The sequence below is a fragment of the Rhamphochromis longiceps genome, linkage group LG7 (assembly GCF_057381845.1).
Source record: "Rhamphochromis longiceps isolate RC_006_pf linkage group LG7, R_longiceps_female_GT1.1, whole genome shotgun sequence".
Lineage (NCBI taxonomy): Eukaryota > Metazoa > Chordata > Actinopteri > Cichliformes > Cichlidae > Rhamphochromis > Rhamphochromis longiceps.
In genome coordinates, this window is record NC_140563.1 from 35,293,954 (window position 1) to 35,316,393 (window position 22,440).

Consider the following 22,440-nt stretch of genomic DNA (forward strand, 5'->3'; position numbering starts at 1 on the left):
CTGAATGAAAATGAATTTATTCTCTTTGGTAAATAACAATAATTCAAAAAGATCTGTCTTGAATTTTTCTGAGATTCCAACTATGACTAAACAGTATATGAGTCTGGGGGAGCTGTTTCCCCAAGTTCTCCTGGAGTAGATTACGTTATGAATTACACCTAATCCACACATATTAGAATGGTAAATGGCCTGTATTTATATAGCGCTTTACTAGTCCCTAAGGACCCCAAAGCGCTTTACATATCCAGTCATCCACACATTCACACACTGGTGATGGTAAGCTACATTGTAGCCACAGCCACCCTGGGGCGCACTGACAGAGGCGAGGCTGCCGGACACTGGCGCCACCGGGCCCTCTGACCACCACCAGTAGGCAACGGGTGAAATGTCTTGCCCAAGGACACAACGACTGAGACTGTCCAAGGCGGGGCTCGAACCGGCAACCTTCCGATTACAAGGCAAACTCCCAACTCTTGAGCCACGATCGCCCAGATAGAAGAGCAAGAGAAGGCTCAGATGAGTTGGAATGAGGCTGGAAGTTCAAGGGAGGGTTAACAAGGAAATACAGGAGATACAAAAACAAATTCAGCAGAATAGCATCGTAAGTGTACTTGTGTGAATGCAGGGAAGCGGAGGCATTAATATCCTGAACCCATATCAATTCATTCTTGGCAAAGAAGGGAAAGGGTGAAGTTTTTGATATCATAAAGTAAGAAGAATCATTCAGGCAGCTTTGTTCTGTAGATTTCATACTTTCTCTCACCCAGATTTCACCTTGCAGATTGATGACTGCGCTGCCGCTGCCCAGAAGGGGATCATTCAGACCTTCTTTTCTAATAGTGCAAAAAAAAGAACATGCAAAGTGTCTCTCCCCTTCATTACTATCTTGCCCCACAACCTCCGCCTGACAAGGCCGTTTCCTAGGATCCTGCAGTCTCACAGCAGCTGATATGGTGGAATGAAGCACTGCTGTCTTCCACGTTATCCTGTAGCTTGAGGGAGTGGTTACAATGAAGGTGCATGGCAATAGCACTGCAAGCAGCATTAACAATTAAGTGAGGAAATCCAGTTTGAATATTGTGAGCTTCATGACTTTTCTTTTTATAACCTTTTTCTCAACTAAGATGTTGCAGGTCAGAAAATGATCATTCGTTTGAAGAGGCCCTCTAACTCTCTAATTGTAACTAATGACGCAGCTACTTTTTTCTTGATGGTGTAAAGAAGTCTGAAAGACCAATCCAAGACCTGATATGCGCTGAAATCTGCAGTGAAGTCATTAAAACAAGAGGGCAACTTGGTAGGGGGCAGAATGTCACCAAACTCACTCAGCACTCCTTCTTGATGTTATAAGCATGAAGCAGGGGAAAGGGGAAGGCAAATGAAGAGAGATTTCAGCTTATGCTAATGATCAGAATGTTGCCAGCTGCTGCTGAGCTGTGCTTTTCCCTTGAGAAAAATATCCTCACGCTATCGGAGTTGTCTTTTTCAGCTGGAGGCCAGACTATGGTTGAATACAGATCCATCCAGAGAGAAATTATTACTCCAGAATATTCCAGATTTTCCTTGAATAATTTGCTCACAACTAAATAATAATAATCGATTGCATTTATATAGTGCTTTTCTAGACACTAAAAGCACTTTACAATTCCACTATTCATTCACTCTCACGTTCACACACTGGTGGAGGCAATCCACAGTTGCAGCCACAGCTGCCCTGGGGCAGAGTGACAGAGGCGAGGCTGCAAGATGAGATTCCCAACCCCTTGAACCACGGTCGCCCAAAAAGTTGACTTGTTGTAATACTAACAGTATTTTTTTTGTTCCAGTATTTTTTTTTTTTTACCAATACATTGTTGTTTCACAGGTGTGAGTCGCTTTTGTCCCAAACACAACATGCCTGTCCTAAAAACACCTAAAACACATTGAAATAACTTTAATTTTCACCTTAAGATTATATTTTAGATCATCATTTTAGATCTTGTTGCCAAAATGCACCAGGAACTAGATCCGAGCTGCACAGCCCATTCTGTCATTTTTCTCTCTCACTGTAATCCCCATGAATCGTTCTTTGGCTAAGTTAATTATTAGGGGTAGTTAACCTTTTAAGCCCACGGGAGAGGGCATGTACCCATTAAATATTCTTTGCATATGCAACTCTCACGTTTCTGGGTCATTTTGACCCAGCATTTTCAGTTTCTTGTATTTTGGTATTTTTCTGTATTATGGTTTATTTTCTGATTCTTTAGTTATCCTGTTTTGAATGTTATAATCCTAGGTTTCAGTGTTATTCTGGTTAAGAGTTTGTTCTTAGGTTTAGTTCAGTGTCTGGTCTGTGCCTATCATGTTTCCTGTTTTACTTTGAAAGTCTGTGTTCTAGGTGAATGTATTGAGTGTTGCTTCCTTTTGGTCTCGTCATGTCTGATTTCTCCCAGCTGTGCTCTCCTCCTGTGTCTCATTCCCCTCCTTATTCCCAGTGTATTTAAACCATAATACAGGAAAATACCAAAATATAAGAAACTGAAAATGCTGGGTCAAAATGACCCAGAACCGTGACAGAACCAGAGGAGTTGTACTTACATAACATGCATTATTAGAAAAAATGTGTTAAAAAAAAAAGATTTTTAATTTTTAATTTCTTTGTAGTTTATTTTACTTTTTTGCAATTTATGCAGTTACTTTGGGTGTACTGCACACATAGTGTGTGAATGTGTGTGTGAATGGGTGAATGACTGAATGTAGTGTAAAGCACTTTAGGGTCCTTAGGGACTAAGTACAGCGCTATACAAATACAGGCCATTTGCCATTTATTAAAATTTAGGATATAATGATTGTATTGATGAATAGCAACTTGAAATGCTCCAGAAAATGACACTACAGCATGTAAAAATGTAAAGATAAGCTCTGGCAGACTTGGTTCTATGGTGTGCTTTAAAAAGGCAAGATTAAAGGTCATGGGGAAAGGTCATGGTTGTCAGGGTTCCTGGGTCGTTGACCCAGTGATTTCAGTTTGTTCATGTTCAGTTTGGTTCGCCACATTAATGTTCTCACTTCCTGTCTTTTCCCGTGTCAGCTTGTCTCCCGTGTCATTAGTCAGATTATGTTCAGCCCTGTACTCACCTGTTTCCAATCATTGTCATCATTCAACCTGTGTATTTAAGTTCCTCGGTTTCACCAGTTCTCTGTCGTGTCATTGATGTTAATGATGTATGTCTGATGTCGTCTGTATGTCCAGTCAGTCAGTCAGTCCTTTGTTCATTCATTCAGTCAGCCAGCCATTTCCTCCCTCTGTACTGTTTGCTCACTCCTTCGGCAATAAACATCCACCTTCACCTACCTGCCTGTGAGTCCAGCGTTTGGGTCCTCCTTCTCTCATCCACGACACTACCCTTGACAGAATGACACGACCACGCGTTGTGGACCCAGCGGACCCTGAACTTTTCGAGCGGCAGGAGGCAGCGCTCCTTCGCTGGACGGAGGGGCTTCGGGGAAAACAGCGGCTCTTCGCGGAGAGAGAGCACGTCTTCGAGGGGACTCGCCTGGCTCTGGGCGGGCCTCGGAGACGCCACGTTCCCCCACCTGCTGCCTCAGCTGCACCGGAGCATTCGCCGCGGAGAGTGGGCGTCACAGCCCAAGCTTCGGCCGCTCGCTCTCCCGCCGCTTCGCTCCTCGCTCGCCCGCCAGCCTATTCACTCTCCAGCCTTTCCGCCTCGCCACGGCACAGCGGCTACACCTCCCATCTCGGCTCAGCGGAGGCTACCGCGCCAGAGGCTCAGCCGTTTACCCGGCCCGCTTCCTCTTCCCGGGGAAAGCGGCGCACACGCCGCCATAAAACGGACTCTGTTCAGCAACTCCCGGTGGTGAGTTCCAGTGACTGTTGTCCACACCCCTCATCTGATTATCCACTTAAAACACACAACAGACTCTTTTCTGATTCATGGGGAGTTTCCCTCCTTGAGGATGATGTGGACTGGGAAGATCTTTTCTGCTCTGGCTCCCCAAAGACTGTTCAGTCAAAAACTGTAAATAGTGATGGCAGAAAGACCAGAATACAACCCGATAGACCTGTCAGTGTCACTCACCCGGTCGTTATTTCCACTCCTATCAGTCAGCCTACACCCACTCCAGTGCCAGCTCCCAGGAGGAGGGCAGCTGCGACCCAGTCCACCTCCACACCCGCTCCTGTTTCTCGGGTGGGGGTGACTGGTGTCCAGCCACCTTCTGTGCCTGTCCCAGCGCCCAGGCTGAGGGCAGCCAGAACCCAGCCTGACCTCCCTGGAGGCTTGGAAGAGCTAACCGGTCCACCTACTACTTCACCCTTTCATCCACCTCCTGATCCAGCTTTTCACGCCCTCGCAGTATCACTGGTTAGACTAGCTGAACTGTCCCCTGCCCAGGCACCAGCCTTACGAGCCCAAGCTGTAATTTTATCTCCGTCACTAGCTCACTCTTTAGCTCAGCCATTAGCCTCACCGGCCTCTGTTTATCCGTCAGTCTCCTTAGTCCAATCAGTTCCCTCACCTGCTGTCCAGTCTCCTGCTGCCCTCCAGTCAGTTCAGCCACCTGTAGCTCAGTCTCCACCTGTCCTCCAGTCACCTGTAGCCCAGTCTCCACCTGTCCTCCAGTCACCTGTAGCCCAGTCTCCACCTGTCCTCCAGTCACCTGTAGCCCAGTCTCCACCTGTCCTCCAGTCACCTGTAGTCCAGTCTCCACCTGTCCTCCAGTCACCTGTAGTCCAGTCTCCACCTGTCCTCCACTCTTCTGTAGTCCAGTCTGCCGCCCAGTGCCCTGTAGTCCAGTCGCCTCCTGTTTCCCAGTCACCTGTCCACCATCCCGTCCAGTTCCCGGACCTGCAGCCACAGCACCCAGAGCCAGCTGTGAGCCTTCCTGCTTCTCAGCCAGGGGTTTCCGCACCCGCTGGCCCGGCCGCTCCTCAGCCAGGGGTTTCCGCACCCGCTGGCCCGGCCGCTCCTCAGCCAGGGGCCTCCGCGCCTACTGGCCCTGCCTGTCTCCGGCCAGAGGCCTCCGCGCCTGCATCGCCCGGTCAGGCCTCTGCCTCAGCTGCACCCACGCCCGGCCCGGCCTCTGCCTCAGCTGCACCCACGCCCGGCCCGGCCTCTGCCTCAGCTGCACCCACGCCCGGCCCGGCCTCTGCCTCAGCTGCACCCACGCCCGGCCCGGCCTCTGCCTCAGCTGCACCCACGCCCGGCCCGGCCTCTGCCTCAGCTGCACCCACGCCCGGCCCGGCCTCTGCCTCAGCTGCACCCACGCCCGGCCCGGCCTCTGCCTCAGCTGCACCCACGCCCGGCCCGGCCTCTGCCTCAGCTGCACCCACGCCCGGCCCGGCCTCTGCCTCAGCTGCACCCACGCCCGGCCCGGCCTCTGCCTCAGCTGCACCCACGCCCGGCCCGGCCTCTGCCTCAGCTGCACCCACGCCCGGCCCGGCCTCTGCCTCAGCTGCACCCACGCCCGGCCCGGCCTCTGCCTCAGCTGCACCCACGCCCGGCCCGGCTGCAGCCTCTGAGCCTTCAGCCTCAGAGCCTTCAGCCTCGCCTGGCCCAGGAGCTAAACGGCCATTTTCTAGACCGCTGGCTAGGCCTCTGGCCGGGCGCCATCGCCATCGTGGGCGGCCCACAGACCCTCTTCGCCTGAGTGGCCGCCGTCGCCTTCCGCACGGCCGGCCCCCCGACCGCCTTCGCCTGAGTGGCCGCCGTCGCCTTCCGCACGGCCGGCCCCCCGAACTGTGCCCACGTCGCCGCCGTTGCTTTCCACGCGGTCGGCCCCCGGACCAGTGCTGTCGCCGTTGCCGTCCGCACGGTCGGCCCCCTGAACTGTCTCGTCTCGGCCACGGGCCACGGGGGCGCCCACCTGAACTGTCTCGTCTCGGCCACGGGCCACGGGGGCGCCCACCTGAACTGTCTTGGTGTGGACTCCGTCCCTCCGTCCTGGGCCCCCTCCGCCCACCCTGTTCTGGTTTTTTTTTCTTTCTCTTTTGGCCGTCGGGTGCCGGCCTTTGGAGGGGGGGGTACTGTCAGGGTTCCTGGGTCGTTGACCCAGTGATTTCAGTTTGTTCATGTTCAGTTTGGTTCGCCACATTAATGTTCTCACTTCCTGTCTTTTCCCGTGTCAGCTTGTCTCCCGTGTCATTAGTCAGATTATGTTCAGCCCTGTACTCACCTGTTTCCAATCATTGTCATCATTCAACCTGTGTATTTAAGTTCCTCGGTTTCACCAGTTCTCTGTCGTGTCATTGATGTTAATGATGTATGTCTGATGTCGTCTGTATGTCCAGTCAGTCAGTCAGTCCTTTGTTCATTCATTCAGTCAGCCAGCCATTTCCTCCCTCTGTACTGTTTGCTCACTCCTTCGGCAATAAACATCCACCTTCACCTACCTGCCTGTGAGTCCAGCGTTTGGGTCCTCCTTCTCTCATCCACGACACTACCCTTGACAATGGTCATGGTTTTAAGCATGGTGTGTTCTCTTTTTAGTGGGTAGAAATGAACCAACCTTGGTGTCATAGACCCATTTCTGTAATATACTCACATATCTATATTATTGCTAATATATATTGTAATATATCTATATCACTAAAGCACTTCTGGATGGATGCAAACTGCATTTCGTTGCCCTGTACCTGTGCATGTGCAATGACAATAAAGTTGAATTCTATTCTATTCTATTCTATGTTTAAAAGTTGCAAGCTAGAAGTTTCATTCCAACCTTAGACTGTATAGAAATAATGGCATAGCCAGTCCTTCTACAAGCAAGTCCAGGGAAAAGGAATTGAAAATATGTTACAGTGTCTTTGCCGTAGCTGCTATGATGTTAGGGCCTATGCTTTGAAGCCTTGAGCTGAACGTTTTTTCCAGTGCCATTATATTTTTTTGACATCATAAGTAAGGGTGGATCTGACGGAGGAACTGAGGAAATTTTCCAAATGCTTTAAATATAAATAAAAACAGGGTGGAATGATTTGCAGATAAAGTAGCCTTTTTAAGAAAAAATATTAGCTCATTTTTAATTTGATGGCAGCAACACTACTCGGCAACAAAAGCCTGGAGAAGTAAGTGGTCCTAAAAAGAAACAACTGAAGGAACATTTTGAAACTAATTAAGTTAACTGGCAACAGGTTGGTAACATGAGTGGGTATAAAAAGGCAGAGTAAAGATAGGCACTGCATTAAAACCAGGCTTCAAGTTTAAAATAAGCTGCTATTTTTCTTGAAATGGTACATTTTCTCCGTTTAAGCATTGGATACATTTTCTATGTCCCATTGTGAATAAAAGATATGTTTGTGAGATTTGCATTTCACACAGCAACTCAACATTTTTGGAATTGGGGTTGTAGAATAGAATCAACTAGAACAGAAATGTCCTTGCACTGTGTGAAAAATTCAGAAAAAGTACAGTGAGTGTTGGGTAGGTAACACACACACACACACACACACACACACACACACACAATATTCTTGCACAATGAAAACTAATTATTTCAGTGGGAAATTCCACATGAATGTTTTTGGGTTTTTTTTGCAGATACGATCATTATTGGATGGGCTATTTTGATTTTGCATGACTGAGTTGGAATAGAAACTGTTCACAAGTCTAGTAGCACAGATTCTGGATGAGCTGTAAGATGTTCAAGAGGTTGACAGGTGAAAACTATGGGTGCTGGGGTGTGAACAGTCACTGATATTTGTGTCTCTGAAAAAGATGCAGGTTTTTGTGATATTATACAGGGAGAAAAGAAGGCAACAGTTGTTCATTGTATTTATGACCCTTTCCAGAGTCTTTTTTTGTCTGCCGCAGGACAGTGCATGTATCACACTGTGATGCAGTATGCCAGAAGGCTTCCTATCGAGCAAAGGTAAAAGGCCACCAGCAGCTTTTTGTTCAGGTTGCTTTATCTCAGCGCTCTCAGGTAGTGTATAAGCTGCTGTGCCTTTGACAGGAGCCATGGTATTAGAAGACCAGCGAACACTGTATGAAATGTGGGTTCCCAGGAAGTTAAAGGTGTGAACTCTTTCCAGTCAGTGTCTGTTAATGAAAACTGGGAGTGAGTCTGTGCTGCACATATTGAAATCTACACTGACCTTGTGTTTTTGCAGTGTTCAGTATCAGGTTGTGTGTTGAGAAAAGTGTCTTAGTCCTCAGATTGCATGACTATGGTTGATGAGGGTCACAAACTGAGTGTAAATGGAGTGCCGGATGGGTAAAGGACTCCCCACACAGCAAGAGGAATGCACCAAAATTTGATAGTTTGTGGATAATCCATCAATCACAAGTAGGCCCACCCTGAAGAAAAACTTGCTTTGATCATAAAGGACCACAATTTACAAAATAAACATCCTACGTTTTTATGTTACTGTACAAAATAATACATTAAAGCAGATAAAAAAATCAATCAATAACTGGAAACAGGAAGCCTTTTCACAGTTTTCAACATGCATGTCCATATTGCCATCTTGACCTTGCCCCTATTGACATTTTCTTTTAGCAGTAAATCCACAACATCGATCTCCAAAAGACAGCAGAGTATTGCATTTATTCACACTTTGAATACTGCTTTAGCTCTAGGCCAGTCAGTGGGGAAGTGACAGTGTTTTAGCAGCAGCAGGATGTGTGGGTGGTTTCTCAACGCTGATAATGTGGCAATCTTCATTTCATGGCTCGTGATTTTATTACATTTCCTGCGTCTCTCCTGGTGACCCAACGGCTGCCATCAATTTAGTGGCAACCCTAATTACCTCTACTCTGTCATGTTCAGAGTTTACACTGAAAAACTGATCCATAATTACATTACATCACATGTTTTCTTTGCTTTTGTGACTCGTATTAGTTTGCACCAGTCATAACTTAACAATGCTTTTGGTATATCTGTAGATCTTTCTATAGCACTGACTTCTGGCTCTGATTAAACTCTTGCCTTTTTTGGTATCTGAGATTAATTTTATTGTTTGTGAGACACATGAGCTTGCAGGCAAATTTCGCAATACATTCGTTAGAGCTCTGTGAGCAACACAGGCAGGTGCACCTTGACCTCAACATGGTGACATCTTGTGCTTTCAACTTCTTGTAAAAATAGAGGACAAAGCAACAAGATGTGTGTGATTCAGTTGTCTTTGTATGAATCCTTAAAATTCACGGGACAATTGAAGCTAAATTTATGTTATGTATGTTCACCATCCCTTTACTACAACACAGCTACCAAGAAAGAGAAATATTAACTTAACACCATCAAAAAAACTTCTGATTATCCAACCAGACCAACATACAACCAAAAGTAATATTTAACCCTGAGAAATCTGCATTTAAACATGACTCCTGAATTTAGCGACATCAATATCATGAAAAAAAAAAACACAAGTGCAACATCGAGACCAAATCAAGCTCCATACGAGAAAATCACGTCATATTTCTTTCCTACCAATCTCTCTGTTGTCAAACTCTGGAAAATAGATGTTTATGAGTGCAAGTCCACTGAGTCCTTGGTCAGTCAGCATAGTGAGAAAGATTATTCACAAGTAAAAAATACATAAGGGATGTGCCAATAAATTCACCCCAAGGTCAAGCTGCATAATACTCGGAGAAATAGCAAAAAAAAATCAAAATCATCTCATGCTCTACGGGTCTCAGATAACCTGTTAAATGTTACTTTTTAAAGTCCATGACAGCAAAAATAGGAAAAGAGTGAATATGTCTGACTATGGCATGTTGCAAATGCTTGCCCGGAGAAAGCCTGTTCTCTAAATAAAATATGGCGTGGCCTAGGTTTGCAAAGTTGCACCTGAACAAACCACAAGATTTTGTTATACATGTAGTTCATGGTCGACCCAGTGACTGCAAGGTGTTCCCAAAGTATTCTCGAGACAAAAGTCAGGCCATCTGTCTGTCAGCGAAAGCTCTGCTGATATTGTAAAATGCAACAGGACAGTGATCCAAGTATAGCAGCAGATTTACAACAGAATAGCTGAAAAAGAAAAGAATCAAGGAGTTGCAATAGCCCAGTCAAAGTACAGACCTCAACCCAATTGAAATCCTGTGGTGGGACCTTAAGAGCTGTGTGTAAACAAATGCCCACAAACCTCAACGAATTAAAGCAATACTGTAAAGAAGAGCAGGCCAAAATTCCTCCACAATGATGTGAGAGACTGAAAAAGTCATACGTACCTTGTGATGAGTGTGTCGCCTTTCGCTAAGAACTCTATCCTGATGTCTCTCACTCATATAAAAACTGTGTACTGCAAAGCACTGACTTAATGTCTTCATAGTTTAGGCCAACCTCAAAATAAAATCTATGAATCTCTCCTGCGGGGGGTGTCTCCTCCATTGCTAGGTTGAATATGTCAGTGCATGGACTTAATTAAAAATGTAAAACTTTTGCGGGAAATTTAAAAGAATAGGCTCTGCTGTAGATATTAACTAGAAGTTAGCCTGCGGGAATTATTTTACAAGTCCCAAAAAAAATAAAAAAAATAAAATACGGCCTCTTAAGTGAAAGAGATGACCAGATATTCAAATCCAATATGTCAGAAACAAACAGAAACCTGTTTTGACATGTTCTTCTTCTTCTTCATGCACCTCTCTAAAGATCTTATATCCTCTGTGCCGCGAGAGCTGTTGAGCACATTCACTGCAGCTAGTTGTAAATGTTTCAAGGCTGTAAATTAGCTGCTGGATTGATTCAGAGAGGCTGACTTCATTTCACCAAGCTTTGTGTGTGTGCGTGTGTGTGAGGTGGCAGTTCTGTGAGCTGAGAGTGGGAGTACACTGTCACCCCACAACTGCATGATGCATGACTCCAAGTTTTGTTGGAGTTTTCACTTTTTCCTCACTGATCATTCAGAGCAGTAAGCCCGCGATGACTCACGGGAATGACAGAGGTGGGATAACGATATCAAGTGAACTCATATAAAAACCTGAGACTTGGTGAAAATAAACCATTGCCACAAGCCAAAGGTTGTTTTTAGATATCAACAAACTGAATGTTTACTCCTTTGGCACCTTTCTACAACGAGGCAATTCAAAGTAATTTAAGACAGAACAAGCAACAAAAAAGGGAGTAAGCTAAATTTGGAGATAGGAGATAAAATAAGTGAAGACTCCCAGAAATGGAAAAATACACTCCAGCTACACTTCAATGGAAGTTATGATGGAATACTCCCAAATGAACTTACAAACAAAAAAGTTAAAAGCTTTGATTTCAAAGAACTGAGAATTGCTTGCAGATAGCAGATTGAAGGGGTTTTTTTTTTGGTTTTTTTGCTGCTTCTCTGGGTTTAATTTTATCTCTGAATCATTTACTTCTTCTGCTCAAACAAAGGGTCTGACGTGTTATTTAGGCGTTGTACTATTCAGGTTATGTAAACTGGTGCTTAAAATTTAGGTCCGAGTCCATGCTGATGCTGAGATTTCTAGCACTGTTTCTCATCAGTTTGTCATCATCAATAGTGCTTTGTCGTGTTTTTTATTTTGTTAGATCTGCCCTTGTCTCCTAGTGTTTACCTTTTCACAGTGTTTCATGTGTTTCCTTCTCTTCCTATGTGGGCTTATTGAGCCTTGGTTAGACACATCCTGTTTTATTTTTCCTAATTTCTTTCCTTGTTTGCTTTTTCCTGTTTTACTTCCTGTCATTGTGTTTCCCCCACACACTGTCTTGTTAGTAGGGTTGGGCGATTGAGTCCAAAGTCCAGTCGTGGCATCGCCTGTGACGCTAATAGATCAATATCTACCCACTATGCTAGCACAGTCCACCCTTTATAACTACAAACACATGGGTGGCTGAGAAACAAACAAAGTTTATTTTTCACTTGCAGTATGAAGAAACATTTACACATTGATGTACAACACTGATTTTCTTTAGCCAACTTCAGTTAGTTAACCTAATTGCACAGCGAGAAGTTGTGATATTTACCAGCTCTTTAATTTTTTAAGTAAACTTATATAATCCTACTATAAAGGTTTAACCATAAGTTTTTCCCCTGTGTACAATATTTCACCTGTTACTCCTGCAATCTTTACCATGCCATCCTCACTCACTACCACATTTTTCACTAACAAAACAACTAATTAGATGACATAAACAAGCATCTCTACTGATGCGGTCACTTATACTGTTTTCACGATGATGATGATGATGATGATGATGATGATGATGATGATGATAAATCAGTGTTTATTAACTTCAAAGGGAGCAGAAGTCTGTGCTTTGGTTATATGTGGAGGTGTGGAATGAAACTGTGGCTTGGCAGATTTAATTTATTATGAATCTCAGAGTAATGATAATATTAATTTAATGCATCCGTGAGGAAATTAGCTGTCGCCAAATCACTTTGGCCATCTTCAATCCCTGATGTCATATACTTGTTAGTTTCCTTTTTTCTTATAGTCCTGTTTTCCTCATCCTTTATCACTCTTTTCTGTTTCTGTTTTCACACTTATTAGCCAGTCTGTTCTCCGGACCCTCTCCAGGATTTATTCCCCATATGTTTCCTTATGCCTTAGAGATACGTTTCTAAGTTCCTGTTCTTCCTATGCCCAGTAAAAAAAAATAATAATAAAAAAATCAAATCTGTTTATTTTTGCTTAAGCCTGTCAACATCTAAATCTTGCTTTTGGGCCCAAATTACAAACTTATCTCAAAGAGTAAGTGCTGATATTACCTTGGAGCATAACTTTAACTTACCTTTCTCTCTTTTCTTCTTTGCAGTCTAATGTTTAACTGAAGTTAACTCAACTATAGTGAAGTTACATAGTTCCGTCTTTTGGGACTAAAATATATCCTTAGTCTTGTCCATCAGTATGTATTAATGTTTTGGATTTAGTTCTTTTTCCCATGAATAAATACACCTTACACTAATTAAATCTTAGACTACTTTTTTTTCAACATCACACTTAAACAACATATGTTCCCATTAGAAGGAGCTCGCTTAAGGCCAAATACTGCATCAGTAGTTTTGTAATGAACTAAATTAATATAGCCACTGGCCTTGGTTGCCATATGCCCTGTATTAGCTCTCATGCTGTGCATGCAATGTGGTTTAATCTCATTGCTTAGCTCCCCAAAGACTACACTTAGTGAACTAATCATGTGTCACATACACATGTGTAATAAATTCTTACAGTGAAAGCTAAATTTTAACACAATAGCATCCCTGTGATAATTGCAACTTCATGTTTTTTAGGATTTGGTGAGGTTAGTGTACAAAAATTCATAAAGTTTACTTGCAAAAAAGCCTTTAAGTTATGATGCTGTAGGGAAGGGGTGTGAAACATAAGGCCTATCCATCCACCCATCAATCCATCCATCCATCCCCACTTCTCCCACTTCTTCTTTCTACAATTCATAGTTGCAAGGGAGCTTGAGGCTATTCTAGATTATTGGGTTGTGAGGCTTGGTAGACTCGGAACAGATCACCAGTCTGTCACAGGGTGAGACAGAGAAACAAGCATTTGCATTTTTAGCACATTTAGATTCACCAGTGGATTGACAACAAAATAACAGAAAAGTTCCTGTTTTTCCACTATATATAATTCTACACATTTATCATGTAGTTTCACTTGTCTGACCCATTTGAGATCAAAGTGGGCAGTATGTGGCCCACTATGTAAAATGAGTTTGACATCCCTGCTGTAGGGGTATTTATTCTGCCTTTCACATCTCAATTTGGGCCACAGCCGCCCCATGCCAAATCATGCATAAACATAAGCTAAGTGGTATTAAAAAAAATAAAATGGAAGTGCAAAATATGTTTTATTATTAAAATAAACTGCTTTCAAAAGTATAAAAGTGTGAACAGTTGTTCTTGCTCCAGGAATTATTGCATTTGTATTTGTAGATATTCCCCTTTTGTAATCCAATATTTAGAGGAGGAAAGTATTTAATGGAGTCTAGTAAGATTTTTCACTAAGGTTTGGCAGTTTACTTCCAGTTGCGTCATTATGCATACAAAAATAATTTTTATCACTTTTGTGCTTGACGGGTCTGCAGTATGTCCCGCCCAAAAGAGAGACCTTTCTGTAAAAGGGAGAGAATTTTCTCTGCTTGTGTTTACTTGTATAACAACAGAAAATCTCCATGGAAAGACAGCAGGATGAAAGCTTGAGCCTTCCCTGGATGTTATCGTCTCTAACCCAAGTCTAATTTTGTATATTTTATGTTTATAATATTATTTTTTTTGTATTGTCAGAGTAATGGAGAGAATAATTCATCACAAGATGCGTATATGCTGCGGATGGCTGTGAAGATTTTTTTTTAGATTGAACAGCAAGGTGTTTAGTGTTTTAAGTTTACCTTCACATTTCTGCAAGTGATTTGCCACATGAAAACTGCAGGGAGCACAAAAGCAAATGTGAAGAGCTAGATTAATATCCAAATATTGCAGGTATCAAGGAATGTCCCTTTTGTTCCTAACAGATAGCTGTGTGTCAGATTATTTTCATTCACTTGAATTATTGAATTATTTTCGAAGTCAATCGCTCTAACTCAGTGCTGTTTACTGTTATTTGTCCCGTCCCAAAATGCAATAAGAACTTTTCAGAATTTCTAATAATAATAATAATAATAATAATAATAATGGATACTTTATTGATCCCCATGGGGAAATTACTTGTTTTTCTCTGCATTTGACCCATTCACTCAGTGAAGCAGTGGGCAGCCCACTAAGCAGGGATTCTAGCTGGGATTATGCCTAAATACGATCACATTCTTATTGTGGGAGATTTTAATGTACATGTCTGCTGTCCTGACAAACCTCTGGTACCGGCAGGCAAGGAGAGAAGGACCCAAAATGCAGGTTTCAGTGAGGCAAAGTAGAACTCAAAGTAACCGCTTTATTAGCAGGTTGCCGGTAAACAGCGGACCAACTAAACTGGGAAAATACAAACTAACAGGCAGATACACACGGACGGAAAACAGAGTACAGAATGAAGGTGAATAGACATTAACGATGCGACAGAGAACAAAGGTAACACAGGGCTAATATACATACGGCAGTAATCAAGGGATGAGGCACAGGAGGGGAACACACCTGGGAGAAATCACAGCTGACGAGACAGGGGAATAGTAAACCGAACACACTGACACCAGACACGAACCTCCAAAGTAAAACAGGAAACCAGAAACAACTTACGAGGAAGCAGAAGACGCTGCACTTAATCTAGAATAATAATCAACACTATAGAAACATACCAAAATATAAAGAACTGAAGAAGCTGGGTCAGAATGATCCAGAACCGTGACAGGCCCAATCTGTACCTGGTCCCACACATGAACATGGACAGACACTAAACCTGGTCTTGTCGCACAGCTTGGCTGTGTCTAACGTGGAAATCTCTGACTTATTCTCTGACCATATGCCTGTATTATTTGATGCTGTGTTTTCACACACTGCCGTTCAAACCAGCGCTATTGTTTGCCACTGTCGGATCATTAACCCTTCCACTGCTGCCCAGTTCTCCTCTGCCTTTAGCCAGCTGTCTGTCCCCGCTGATCTCACTCCCTTGGGCACAGAGGACCTCAGTTCCTGGTTTGAATCTTCCTGCCAAACTATCCTGGACTCTGTGGTACATTTAAAACCAGGCAGCCCAAGGCTAAAACTGAGCCTTGGTTTAATGACACCACTCAGGCTTTGAGGAGGGACTGTTGTAGAGCTGAATGCAAATGGTATAGGGACAAATTGCAGGTGTCTCTTCAAATCTTAAAGGACTGCTGGAGTCTCTATCAGGATATTGTCAAAGAGGCTAAAAGGGAATACTTCTCCAAGATCATCTCCTCCAACAATCATGATCCACGTGTGCTATTTAACACTATTGACTTAGTTTGAAATGCTCCACAAAGTGGCTGTTTGAAGGCCTCTTATAACTGGTTGCAACTACGTGGGCTCTCATCTCTGCCCCTGAGTCTGACCCTCTATCTTAATCCCTTGCTCTGCTGTTTTTGACCAGTTTGAGCCTGTGACTCTTTGTTATTTCGAGGATGTGGTTGGCCATCTGAGGCCCTCCAGTTCTCAAATGATCCTGTCTATCCTTAAGGATAGACATTTTGCTGTCTCATTAACACCATCTTGCAGGCATTCGTGCTACTGCTTTGAATTGGTTTAAGTCTTATCTTTCTGACAGAACTTTTAGTGTTAACTTTTTAGGGTCCCTTTTCACTGTTCTTCAGTGTGGGGTCCCGCAGGGCTCAGTTCTAGGGCCTCTGCTTTTTTCATTCGGAACCATCCTTGGAAGGCCTGGAATATCCTTCCACTGTTGTGCCGACGACTGCGGATTTATCTGCCTCTGGATCTGAAGGATGCCTTCTCTATTAACCCGTTTCTGGCATGTTTAGAAGATATTAAAACTTGGATGGCCCTAAACTTTTGAAAATGTAAATCAAGGAAAACTGAGGTGATTGGGTTTGGTCCTAGCGGACCCCTGATTTGCGACCCCTGGCAGAGTATTGTTACTTTTGTACTTGTAGTGTACTTGTTGTTACTAACATGGGTTTTAAGATGGACAGTGATTTTAAATTGGACACAAAAATTAGGGCTACTGTCAAGTCGAGTTTTTATAATTTTATTTACTTTATCCTGGAGGTACCCAGGTCTCTATTGTTGCTCTTAACCTCTGGAATAACCTGCCCCTGCACATTAGAGAGGCCCCTTCATTGTCCATTTTTAAAACACATCTTAAAATCCATTTTTATTCCTTAGCATATGATGCAGTTTGACCTGGAATTTTTTTGTTTTAATTTAAGTTGAATTATTATTATTTCATATGTTTAGTTTCACTCAGTCACATTAGTCTACATTTGCACATCTATTATAATCTTCTTTTGAAGTTCCCACGTCAGATCTTTAACATCTTTTGCCCAATTTAACCCCTGCCTTTTCTTCTCTCTCACTGTCTCCAAACGTGCCATCCCCCTCTTCTCTTCCTTTGTCTTTGGCCAACAGTACAACAGTTTCTACTGGTACCCTGTTGACTGGAGGCAGTCATTAATGATCCAAGCCCAGACTAATCCAGTATTACCAATGAGCCACACATTCAATTTGCAAAGAATTTACGCCAAGTTCACAATTTTACACCTACCAGATTGAATTATAAAACACAACTTTTTGGTAAAGTGATGAAAAGAGAGTCTGTGGCAGTTTAGAGTTTTTTGAGTTGTAACTAGGGCTGTGCGATATGACCAAAATCTCATATCCAATATAAGAATTCTATCGTCCCGATAACAATATAAATCACAAAAATGTAACATTTTCTGTAAATTCTTTAAACTTCAGGCAGCTCGACTTGCAGGAAGTGTTTCCAGCTGCGTGTCATGTAGCTGGAGTCGAGTGTTTTAACAGATGCATGAAACTATACATTTTTAGACATAAGTTGTAACGGCCGCCGTTTTCTTTGTGAGTATTTATTACACGGCGTGCTGCGGGGAAAAGCCTGTTCTAACGTTTGAGTCTAAGGTTTATTTTTTAGCACCTGGCGGCTCTTTTTTACTTCTCATCCGTAATTTCAGTTTATTTTGAAAAGTCTCAACAGGATCTTGAGCTTTATTGTGAAAGGTTTATGTGGAACATAAACAAGCGGACACGCGATGCTGTTACCGTCGTTGTTGCTAACCACAACGCATAAAAACAGGCGCTTGTCCGTCCGTAGTGTGGTTATATAAAATATAAGAGAAAGAGAGAACTTTAAGAAATTAATATAGCCACAACAGTGACCATCAAAACGATGAAAAAATATTGCCGTAAACAGTTTATTTTGCGACACCACGAAACAAACAATAGCGTAAAATGAAACCATAGATGTTTTTATATTGTCATCCGATATATATCGTTATATCGAACAGCCCTAGTCGTAACTGTAATCAGAGTTTTTAGAAGACATTTAGAAGACACTCTGTAACTGCCACGGTAATAAAACTGACCTCAGTGCATCATATTATGTATCACAAGCCTGCAATATACTACTACAGGTGAGCAATACATCAAAATGAAGGCTGAGTTTAAAGATTGCCAGTCAAGATGACCTCTAAATGTTTGAACCTTCTTTTACTTGCAATATTTGGCTGGTTAGGTTAAAAAAAAAAGGAGGTAATTTCTGAAACCTATTACTTCATGCTTCACTGAACTCAACTGATTTGAGTGGAAGAGAAAACATGAAAGGAAAATCTTGTAAGGTTTATACCGAGAGAATTTAACTAAAGGTGGAGGGAAAAGAGATGCAGAGAAAGACATGAAGATTGAGTGATAAGATGATGAGACGGTGATGAAATGCTGGAAATGCTGTAAAAGATACGATGCCGTGCAAAGCAGCGAAGCTTCCCTCAGCCATTTATCCTGGTGTGTGGGCGGCTGCTTCTCTGACAGCCGAGACAGAGGGTGTGCTTCTGTACATTTGTGTGCGTTCTTCTCACATTCTCGGGTGCATAATATACATCTCCTGCCTGCTGATTCAGCCGCCCCGAACCTCCCATCACAATTACAGCCAGTGTGTGGCAGCGCCGCGACACTGACGTCTGCAAAAAGTCACCGGCCTCAACAGAGCCCATCAGTCGGCAGGTCTGTCCCGAGCTAACAGGCCGCTGTGTGGGTGCTGACTCCCAGAATCGCCTTTGGGGAAAGTAACATGACTATTATCCCCATTGTAGCTCAGTCACTGTGAAGTACAGTGTCATTTTGGGACATAACCAGTGTAATAAAACATCCAACTACACATAGCTGATGTATTGGAACCCTGTAAGCCTCAGAAAATGGGGGAGAAAAAGCCTTACAGCTTACATGAGGCAACATTATAATTCAGTAGGAATCATATTTTAGCTACCTGATGATTCAGTATTTCCTTCTCATTCATCATAATAATCTTTTGATCTGGTTTTTGTGTTGCGTGTCTTGAAACTGAACCAAACCGTAAATATTAACTTCGCAAATCCAAAACAAATACCTTACAGTTTTTCTCAAATGCTAAAACACATTTCACAAACGTTTCCACCATGTTCCCCAATGTCTAAATACAACACCCTTTTCTAAAGCTACATAAACACAACAAAATGTAAACACTATACACATCATTACACACTACAGCAAAAGAATTGAAAACACAATGCTCAATTTGTGAGAAGGTTCTTTTCATAACTGCCAATGCATATTTTTAGAAACTATACAGTAACGAATCGTCGTAGATCTCTGTGGGGGATTAGGCATTTAGATTTGTGAGTTTCATATGAAGAGTATAAATCCATAGAAAATCCTGCATGTACGTACACTACTGTAACACAACTCAATGCAAAAACAGAATCTATTGCACACAACAGTACTCTTGAAAACATGATCAGGGTGTGAAGATTTTTTATTTACGTTATTCACACCACACACACACCACAATCACTGTGCGGCATCATGTCGCTGAGCTGCATCGAGCCACATCACCTCATCCACATCGCAGGCTATATTGTCTCTCGCCAGGCACCGCGGGAAAAACACCCTGGAATGGCGAATCCATCCTTGGAAGGCCTCCGCTGGGATGTCAACACAGGCCAGCTCCATTGCCCTTAGGAGGTTCTCTCTTGTGTATGGCTGTCTGTCATACACCTTCCATCTCCATGATGAGAAGAACTCCTCTATAGGGTTCAGGAAAGGGGAGTAGGGTAGCAGACAGACGTTTAAAAAGTGGTCACTGTTGGTGGTGAACCACTCTCTGATTTGATTTGTTCTGTGGAAGCAGACATTGTCCCAAATGATCACATAAATGTGATGTGCGGGCCCAGGATGGTGTTGGTGGTGGTCCAGGAGGATGTGTTTTAGCTCCTCTAGGAAGGTGAGGAGACGTTGGGTGTTGTAAGACCCAAGGACAGCATGCCGGTGGACAAGCCCCTTCGAACCCATGGCCGCACAAAAAGTAATATTATCCCCCCGTTGGCCAGGGACCTCAGCGATGGCTCTTTGGCCAATGATGTTACGGCCTCTTTGCCTTCGTTTCTGCAGGTTGAAGCCAGCCTCATCCAGGAAGAGGTACTCATGAGGTCTGGCCATCGTGTCCAACTGTAATATCCTCTGTGAAAATGTGAAAGTGCACAGGTGTTCAGAACAACAGTCAATCAGGTAGCACAGTATTGTCCAGAAGTAATGTAGGCCACTGAGCAACACAGTATGTCCACTAACTGTACTGTGAACATGGATGTATACTTACTTGCACATACTCGTAACGTAGGTCTTTGTGTCGCAGAGTTGCGCTCAAAGGGAACCCTATAGACCTGTTTCATCCGCGTCTTTTTGCGCCGGAGAACTCGGTCTATTGTGGCCAAGCTGACATCGTCAATGCTCTCAAAGTTGACATTATCGGCAATGACTTTGTCTCTGATCTCCCGGAGTCTGATGAGGTTGTTCCCACGAACCATATCCACAATGAGGGTTTCTTGTGCCGCTGTAAATATGGCAACCCTCCCACCTCTATGTGGCATTCTTTCAACTCTGAAGAAAGAAACATGTGTTGTCAATTGACATGTGTTAAAATACAGTCACAACTGATTTGAAACCAATAGACTACTTTCACAGGTTTGTAAAACTGTATTGTGACAAAGAAAGCAATCGAGTACAATACCTGGTGTGTTGTCTGAATGCCCTGATAATGGTGGCCACGGTGAACCTACTCAGGTTTGGATGGACTCTTAGTTAGGGCTGGGCAATATGGCCTAAAATTCATATCGCGATATAATTTGAAGCATGTGCGGTAACGAGATATATCACCATATATTCTTTTCTTCTGTATAACGTATTTTCCACACTATAAGGCACACTTAAAATCCTTTTAATTTTCTCAAAAATCAAGAGTATGTATGAATTCTGGTTGTGCTTACTGACCTCGAACCGATTTGGGCGTGCAGAAATCTGTTAAAAAATATTTTAGTACAACTTTGGTAAGCCACACTGCTTGATGGATTGTCAGAGCATTACGGCTGCCGTAGTGAGGAGCTTTGCGGAGTAATCTGGGTCCAAAACTCCGTCTTCTTCAGGTCATAAAGTCAAACGAACACTAAGAGTTAAAAACGGTCTAAATTCTTTCATCTTTAATTAAATCATCAGAATTGCTGCTTTATCGGGTGTAACAATTAAGTTTTACATCCATGAAAACAGAATTTATTAAATTTAACGGAGTTAGAAGTTAATAGGAAGTTAGCTCACTAGTTTCCACCTAAACATTTCATACCATGTTCTGACTGAGAGATTTTTGAAACTAATTAAAACGTACAGCTCTGCTACCACTTCCAACATAAATGAAGACAGAAAACTAAACAGCAGTGGCGTTTGCAGGGTTACTGAAGTTGGACTACCTGGTATATAATGTTGTGCTACGTGATTGCTAGCGACACAGCTATGTTAGCATAACATTAGCACAGTGAAGCTGGAGGATGAACGCCAACTTTTTTCCCACTCGATAAAAGTTAACGTGAGGGATTCTGGTGGTCAGGGACAAATGCAATCGCATAGCAGGATGCCATACACGGGCCAAACTTCAGTCAGGAGAATAACTGAGATTATTCATCCACAAAACGAGGCTAGTTATTAATATACTGCAACAACATGGGAATAGAACAGCTGCGAGAAAATTCAGCATTAATGAATCAATGTTACGGAAGTGGAGGAAGCGCAGTTTTTGGCTTTCCCCATATTTCAAAAGTGCTTCATCTCTTTGCTATGACTGTGGCCCGCCATAATTTGCAGATGATAATGGTTTTAGCCGCTGCAATGCTTTCGACCAAAACAGGCGCAGCTTGATGACATCATCAACATGCGCTATCGCGATAGAGCGATATACTCAAAATCTCTATCGTTGGCCAAATTTATATCGTTTCTATCGTATATCGTTTATATCGTCCACCCCTACTCTTAGTCCTGCTTCAGCCATTGTCATGCCATGGACAATGACTGTTGCTCGCATCTCGTCCGTAATGATGGTGCGAGGTTGTCTTGCTCTCCCTCCTGGGCCTCCTCCTCTTCCTCGTTGGCCTGCTCCTCTTCTTCCAGGGCCAGCTCTTCTCCCTCCTTTGCATCGAATTCCTCTTCCCCTGACTCTGCCTTCATCCATTGTGTTTGTTTGGACTCTTCAGCATACTGTGCACTCTGAACTTGCTTTTATACATGTGATCACAGCATTAGCAACAGGTGTCTTCAATTTTGAGTCGTTGTGTGTAATGAATGATGCCAGGTGTGTTCATTGTGTTCAGATATTGCTGACTGTGGCAAGCATGTTGCATCACATGAGCTTTCATTTGAGAATATGAGTTCTTTTGCAACTTGTGTTTTAGCAAGGAAAGATGTGTTTAGATTTATGACAACGGAGGATTGTCTCCTGTGAATTGTGTCTTCATGTGACATGTGTTTATGATATTGGTAAATGATGGCTAGATTTAGTAAATGTGTTTAGACAACTGGTCATTTTGTTTAGAGGATTGGCTTTT

The 22,440-nt window shown here is 43.2% G+C and overlaps 1 protein-coding gene and 1 pseudogene across 5 annotated transcripts in view; one reads left to right on the forward strand and one right to left on the reverse strand.

Moving 5' to 3' along the window:
• Positions 1 to 22,440, forward strand: part of cacna1bb (calcium channel, voltage-dependent, N type, alpha 1B subunit, b) — a 232,620-nt gene that overhangs the window by 109,068 nt on the left and 101,112 nt on the right. The window lies entirely within an intron of this gene.
• On the reverse strand, positions 19,566 to 20,379 carry LOC146665752 (uncharacterized; annotated as a pseudogene).